This window comes from Rhinolophus hipposideros, assembly GCF_964194185.1.
Source record: "Rhinolophus hipposideros genome assembly, chromosome: 19".
Classification (NCBI taxonomy): domain Eukaryota; kingdom Metazoa; phylum Chordata; class Mammalia; order Chiroptera; family Rhinolophidae; genus Rhinolophus; species Rhinolophus hipposideros.
The window spans coordinates 6,670,502-6,678,248 of NC_138065.1; the positions used below are offsets into that span (position 1 = coordinate 6,670,502).

Here is a 7,747-nt window from a genome sequence, read left to right on the forward strand (position 1 = left end):
AAATGCATGATGCAAAGAGAATTCTGAGTTTAAAAGGGAGGAAGGACCTGGTTTATTTAGACCAGCCAGAATGTTCCCTATTCTCCTCTTTCTCCACTTCCTCTCTGGTAATGAAAACGAAGAAAAGGAAAAAGATGTCAGTCTGCACTGATTGATATACTGACCGAAGCGGCACATCCCAGCTCTTAACAACTTTCTGTTTCAACTCCACGACAAGCATGCACACCTATGCCTCACTTCACAGAAATAGTGAAAATTTCCATTTTGGATTATTTCTCTTCTTTATTATTTTCAACTATAATTGACATTCGGTATTATATTGGTTTCAGGTTGACAACATAGTGATTCAACATTTATATACCTTGCAAAGTGATCACCACAGTAAGTCTAGTAACCATCTGTCTCCATACATGGTTATTATGATGTTATTGACCCTATTCCCTAGCCTGTACGTTAATTACATCCCCATGACTTACAGCTGGAAGTCTGTAGTTCTTAATCCCCTTTCCTTTTTCCACCCTCTCCTGACCCACCTCCCCGCTGGCAACCATCAATTTGCCCAGTGTTGGATTACTTAAGGCCACCTAAAATGAGAAGCAGAATCAGGGATACGCATAGATGAATAGACATATCAGTCCAGTTAACCGTTGTGGGCCATTGTACTGCACCAGTCACAAAACTCAAGTGCTAGTTCCTTATTTGGTAGAACTACGCAGTAGTAATACTACAAAGGAATGGCAATTTTGGACCAATAATTTCTAGACACAAATCAGATTTTAGACCAAATGGTCTCCATGGGCAAGGAGATCATTCGTCTATCCTGTTCACTTGTTTTGATGATTTCTTGTTCCCATATTTCAGCACTCATGAGTGTTCCATTTCTCTTCCTCTCAGGAGGTGCCCAGCAGCCCTGGGGGTTCCAGGCACAGTGACCCAGCCATAATGAAGGGACTTGGGAAGCACCCATTTTTGTTACCATTTTCATTCAACCCCTCCCAGGACGCACCCTTTGTTTCCATTCAGGGTGGAATCTAAACCCTGCTCTCTCTGAAATATAGCCTTATCCCTCTACTCCAACCAGGGCATCATTTTCTGTATGATTTACGCCCTCACGTACTTTCAAAACAGATCCAAGCCACACAATGAAAGATACTTCTAAATCCATTAAGAACATAGTTAACAGATAAGAGTCAATTTCCATGTGGAAAGCAGGGTGTGTGATAATTTTTACCATAAATAAGTCAGAAGCGTTCTCCTTAAACTTTCATAGCATCGTCATCACGTTATCTCACAGTGCCATGTAGTACACCTATGTGAATATTTCATGTCTTGTCCCCCCACCCCCATTAGGATCAGAGATACAACTTTATATCCCCTAATATTGCCTAGCACGGTGCTTTCCACACTGTGGAGATTCAGAAGAGATTTCATTGAAAAATGAATTTATCAAGCATCAAAGTGCCTGGTACCATGGCTTAATACTGGGGATACGGTGATAAGACACATCTCTTTCCTCAGAAAGAAAATAAAACATTTAAAATCTAGCATTAGAACTACAAATAGGGATGAGCTGAAGTGCTTTGGGAGGGAGAAGGAGAACCCCCACCCCCACCCCAGCACAGCCTAAGGACGCCAGGCAGGCGTCTGGCCAGTTGATTGAGCCAACACTTTGATGTTTTTTCAAGGCAACCACACTGAGAGGCCCGAGGATGCAGAAATCAGTAAAACTTAATCTGCCTTCTAATTGCTCTTGGTCCATTGCCTCATCTTGAGAGTTGAAGAGGAAGTACCCGGGTAGAGAAACAATGGTATTTACAAAGTCTCAGAGGTGTGGAGAACTACAAGATAGATAGATAGGGGGTGGGGGAGGAGGGGGGTGCAGAAGAGGAGACTGCAGGAGGGCAGGGGAGACAGCTCATGAAGGGCCTTGCCGTGAGAAGGAGTTTAAACTTGACTCTCAAGGTTGTACAGAGGTGCTGAGTGATTTTTTTTAGAAGTGGTATGATTAAATTAGCTGGCTGAGCTGAGCCTAATACATCCCTCCCCATCCCACCCCCAACCATCACCCCTATCTCTGACATCTATTGCAAGTTGCGGGTTTTCTTTTATAATTGAGGGTTGGAGCAGGGGAAATGTTCTCCCTTTCTCTGTGTTATTGTAGCCTTCCATATAATAGGAACTTTGGCCCTCTGGAAAGTATTAGAAAAACAGTTCTAATCTCTTCAGACCCTTCCCCTGGCCCCAGCCCCTTGCGAAGAGAGACTGTTCTGATTAGTCAGTTTAGGGGGAAGGTCCTAGGGGGAGCCCAGGCCAGCCCAATCTTGGTTCTGTCTTTTGGAGCTGGATGCCCATAAGTTATGTGCACTCGCCTGCTCCGTGGTGTGAGGTGACCCCACCAGGGCAGGCCCCACCCCATGCCCCTGAGGGTGCAGAATCCAGTGGCTCTGCCCACAGAGGGTAAGGTTAATGGAGGGGAGGGGAGGAAAGCAGGAGAAGTAGGAATCCCATCTTTCAACTTGGAGCCCAGCTGTGATCTCCAAACTCACATCATGAGTAACAAAGCAGATTATTTTGAGAATTAGATGATGAATTGTTATCTGTAAAACAGGCACATCTGGCTTCTGAGAATTCCAGCTTCTCACATTACTACGTAATACTGTGGGCAAATGACATTGCCTGAGACTCAGTTATTTCTCTGCAATAGGGAGCTAATAGTAGGATAGTGCTTATTTCATAAGCTTGTTGGGAGAATTCAATAAGGCAGAGCACACAAATGAGTGCCATCTGTAGTCACTTGGCATTCATTCATTCATTCATTCATCCAACACATATGTATTGAGAGCCTAAAATGTGCCCGGCACTGCTGTGGGGGCTGGAAGTGGAGCTTTGAACAAGACAAACACAGTCTCTGCTCTCATGGAGCTTACATTCCGGTTGGGGACAGAAAATAACTAAACAAATGAAAAATGGAACAAAATCTCAGGATGTGATAAGTATGATGGAGAATGTAAAACAGAGGGATGGGAAAAATAGTGGATGGGGTGCAGGGGTGTCTATTTTAGCCTATGTGACCAGGGAAGGCCTTTCCAAGAAGATTATTTGTGTTGAGACTGAAATAAGGAGCCAGTTATGCAAAGAACTAAGGAAAGAGAATTCTAGGCAGAAAGAAAAGCGGAATGAGCCTGGCACATTCAAGGAATGTGTCCACAATTATTTCTGTAGCACTTTTTGTGCTACACAAAAGGGATTAATGAGGCTGAGGGATTATGATGCTGAACAAGTCACACGAGGCCCCTGCATTGGAGAACAGGCTGGCAACCCCCATAGTGGACCACTCCACCATGGCAAGGAGATTAGATCTTATTCTAAGTAAGACGGGAAACCATTGAAGAGTTAGTGATAAGGAGGGGCAAGGATTATCTACATGTTAAAATGATCACTTTATATTAACACACCAAAAAAAGCTCCTTTCACAGTCTGGGTTTTCGTATCACTATGATGAGGATGATGACGAGTACCAGTGACGATAACGACTAGCAGAGTTGGGTCCCTTGTTTGGCACCTGAAGCAAGTCACTACGGTATACTTGGAACTTGAGAAGGCAGCTCTCTGAGCAATTAATAAAAATCAATGAATCATGGATGAAGTCAACGACCTGGGAACATAACCTATCCTGAGAGATGGTAAATGCCAGTCATGCAGGGTGGCATGCGGGGTCTCTGGTCCCACTCCCCACATAAGAACGCAGGACATGGCTAGGCCAAAAAGGAACACCCACAGAGCCATAGATAGGGGAGTCATACCACTATAGTCTCGTTGGAGACACAGGAAACAGGAGCCACACGATCTGCAACCTGCCGTCCGCTTTCTGTCAACCAACCAACCCCACTTGCTACCTGCAATCCGCTCTTGCTATCCCCCATTTCCTGCTAGCGTAGCCACGCGTTATATTAGTGGCCAATGGCTCACTGGTTACAGCTGATGGCCAACTAGCCACAGCTGATGGCCATCCAGTCACAGTTGATGGCCATTTACTACCCGAGTGAGCACCTTTCCACGTGAGGCCAAGAGCCTGGAAACAGCACTCCTGGCTCTGTCCCCACAATGCCTGACAAAGGAGTTTGGGGAACCACCAGATCAAATTGAGGGAAGAAGAATACGGTTTCATCCAAATGCAGTTGAATGGTATAAAGCAGAGAACCCTCAATATAACCAATTGTATTTTAATTTTTCTGCAGGAAGGCTATGTTAACAGAAAGGTTGGTCTGCAGGTTCAAGAAGACGATCCAAGGCGAATCTTGGCTTTTACCCAACACTATTCCAGCAGAAAGAAAGGAACACAGTATATGTGACAGACAGGAGTGCAAAGTGTGCTTTGATGTGGTACAGGGAGAATTCATCAGATTTTATCATGTCTGTATAAAACGTTGATTGTGCAACTACCTGTCTTTCCCCTTCTTCAGTCATTATGTTCCTTTCCAGATACCCTGACGCCAGTTGGGGGCATTGGGTGGATCTCTTCTCTCCAGATCCCATCGTCTTTAAGTCCTGTGCTGAAAGGAGAAACAGGCAGAAGCTAAATGGCTGGTGTTTGAGGGGCCCCTGACAACAAGGACCTGCCATCAAGAGACAGGGGGCAACCTGAAATATACCTTGACTAATTTACTCTCATGCAGGTTTACTCTTCTATATTGGACACCTAATAGCTACCCTGTGTCATGGAGAGTGAGGGGCAAAAATGGGCTGCCATCTGCAATTCCACTGTGCACTTTGAATCTGTTTTAGTAAAAGCTCCACTAACCTGCAAATGACTGTGACCCTAATACAACTGTTCTCACTGTGAGGTGTATGTGCTTCTCATCTACTCAAAGAAGACCTGACGTTTATGTCGGAATTGTGTTGTTCATCAAATCGTGATGACCCAGTGAAGTAGAACATTATCAACACCATTTCAAAGATGAGAAAAACTGAGGTGCAAAGAACCTGTACAGTTCTGCTTTTCACCATGACAGAGTAACAGGGTCCAGGTTTACTCTTCTACCTAAAACGCCTCAAATAATAGACAAAGTACATGAAATAATAGTTTTCAAGACACTGGATGTCAGAACCAAAAACAGTGATCTCTGAGAGATAAGAAATAAACAAGGTACGTCCTATGATTGCCCCAGTTTACTCTCTGGAAAGAGTTTCCAGGCCACAGGGAAACCAGTCAGAGCCCAGTGTTCTCCCTGAATTAAGGAGATGAAGGTACCAAGTTATTATTATCAGTATTATAAAATACCGAGAAAACGAAATGGACCATAGCTTGGGTAGTTAGCTCAGAGGAGAACTAGATCATTGGGGAACAGTATTTCCAGAAGGCTTCATGGAGTGACTGGGTGGGACCCTTAAGAAGGCATAGGTTGGGATAGGCAGTGAAAAAGGGTAAACCTTTCCGGAAGGTTCTATGCACAGGTGTGGAAGCAGCAATACACATAGGAGGTGGGTGGAAGTGAAGGAGGAGCCTGGCCTGGTTGTGGCAGATGTTTCTTGTGGAGGAAGAAAGGAGATTAGTCTGGAAAAGTAGGTTGTGGAAAGCCTTTCATGTCATAGAGAGGTTTTTGATTTAGAGATTGACACAGGCCTCAGGCTGTTCATAAAGGGGAAAAGCAAGTCAAATACCAAAGGAGACGGCACAGAACCAAGGTGCAATGGATACGAATTTCTCAATGATCTCATGGAGTAGAGATGCCGACCAACTAGGAATGCACGTTGTGGGACCATCGTGTGTGAGAAATATAAACTTCAGTGTGTTTCAATGCTAAGGTATGTGTTGGGGTCTTTGTTACAGCAGCTTGGCCTATCCTAGTAATATAACCACAGGAACCTGGAAACGGATATTGCCATAAAAAGATCTTAAGTACGTAGCCTCAGCGTAGCAGTCAGGGGTAGGCACTGAGCACAGATATTGCGGCCCAGAAAGCTGGTAAGCCTTGTGGCAGGCAGAACACTCTCCCTTCTTTTTGTCCTAGAGAAAAGTTCACATCTCTCTCGACTGGGTTCCACAACACACAGCACTAATAGGAAATATTTTTGGTATCTGATTTTTCCTATGTGTCTGTTTTCTCAGGGATATTGGCTTAATGGAGTACCGTGTTTCCCCGAAAATAAGACTGGGTCTTATATTAATTTTTGTTCAAAAAGACACATTAGGGCTTATGTTCAGGGACTGTTACCCTGAAAAATCATGCTGGGGCTTATTTTCTGAGTAGGTCTTATTTTCAGGGAAACACGGTAGTTTGTCACCAGCAGCTAACATAATGCTAGTCCCAGAAATGCAGGTTGGATGAATAAAAAAATACTCCATGAATGAATGAATGAGTGAATGAATGATGAAGGAATTACTTTCTGAGACTGGATAGGATTGGCAAACATGGGAACCAGGTGATGGGGTCTCTAGTGTAATGCACATGGCTTTTAAGACTTCTCTGGGTACCACAATTGGGCAGAAGAATAGAAAGTGGTTCATGTGAGGATTTTGTAAAATAAAATTCACCCATTGTCATGGTACAGTTTGATGAACTTTCGGTAATTGTACTTTCGGTAATTGTATTACAACTGTGACAATCAAAATACAGACACTCTCAATACCCTAAAAAATTGCTGGTGCCCTACTACATCTGAATCCTTCCCTCAGCCCTTAGCCCCAGGCAACTTTCTGTCAGTGTCAATAAATTTTGCCTGTTCTTGAATTTCCATGGGAATGGAAGAAAGTATGGGGGCACGCTTCCTTTGCTCACTATAATCCATGCTGATGATTGCGTTGGTAGTTCATTTCTTTCTATATGTATGTATACACATCCTATTGGTTCGTCTCTGGAGAACCCTGATTAATACAGAACCCAGTGCTACTCTGTTTATCAACATGCTCTTTACCACAGAATTATCGCAGCAGGCTTTTTTTCACGAAGATGGCACCGAAAGCGAAGAAGGAAGCCCTTGCCCCTCCCAAAGCCGAAGCCAAAGCGAAGGCTTTGAAGGCAAAGAAAGCAGTACTAAAAGGCGTCCACAGCCACAAAAAAAAGAAGATCCGGACGTCACCCACCTTCCGAAGGCCCAAGACATTGCGGCTCCGAAGGCAGCCTAAATATCCTCGGAAGAGCGCTCCCAGGAGAAACAAGCTTGACCACTATGCTATCATCAAATTCCCCCTAACTACCGAGTCGGCCATGAAGAAGATAGAAGACAACAATACACTTGTGTTCTTGTGGATGTCAAGACCAACAAGCACCAGATCAAACAGGCTGTGAAGAAGCTCTATGACATTGACGTGGCCAAGGTCAACACCCTGATCAGGCCTGATGGAGAGAAGAAGGCATATGTTCTGCTGGCTCCTGACTACGATGCTTTGGATGTTGCCAACAAAATTGGGATCATCTAAACTGAGTCCAGCTGGTTAATTCTAAATACAAACGTTTTTCACTGTAAAAAAATAAATAAATAAATAAATAAAAGAATTATCGCATCAGAATCCTTTCCTTCTTGACTTCCTTTTCCCTTTCCTTATTCTTTCTTTCTTCTTTTCTTTTCCCACTCTCCTCTTTTTCTGCAGCAATCCCTACTCCACCTATGTTTGGTGCTCAGTCTTTCCAAACGTCTTAAAACCGAGACACAAAGTGAGTCCTAAACACATTTGTTTTGGGTTATATGCTTGATTCAACAAACATTTCATGAACTTATCTACAGTATGGGACCTGGACCGTGAACA

At 43.9% G+C, this 7,747-nt stretch overlaps 1 pseudogene across 1 annotated transcript; it reads left to right on the forward strand.

The window, feature by feature from the left end:
* The first annotated feature begins 6,950 nt into the window (after nucleotides 1-6,950).
* LOC308487451 (large ribosomal subunit protein uL23-like) lies at nucleotides 6,951-7,420 on the forward strand (annotated as a pseudogene). Its single transcript has one exon. The product of its transcript is annotated as a large ribosomal subunit protein uL23-like (transcript).
* Nucleotides 7,421-7,747: the final 327 nt, after the last annotated feature.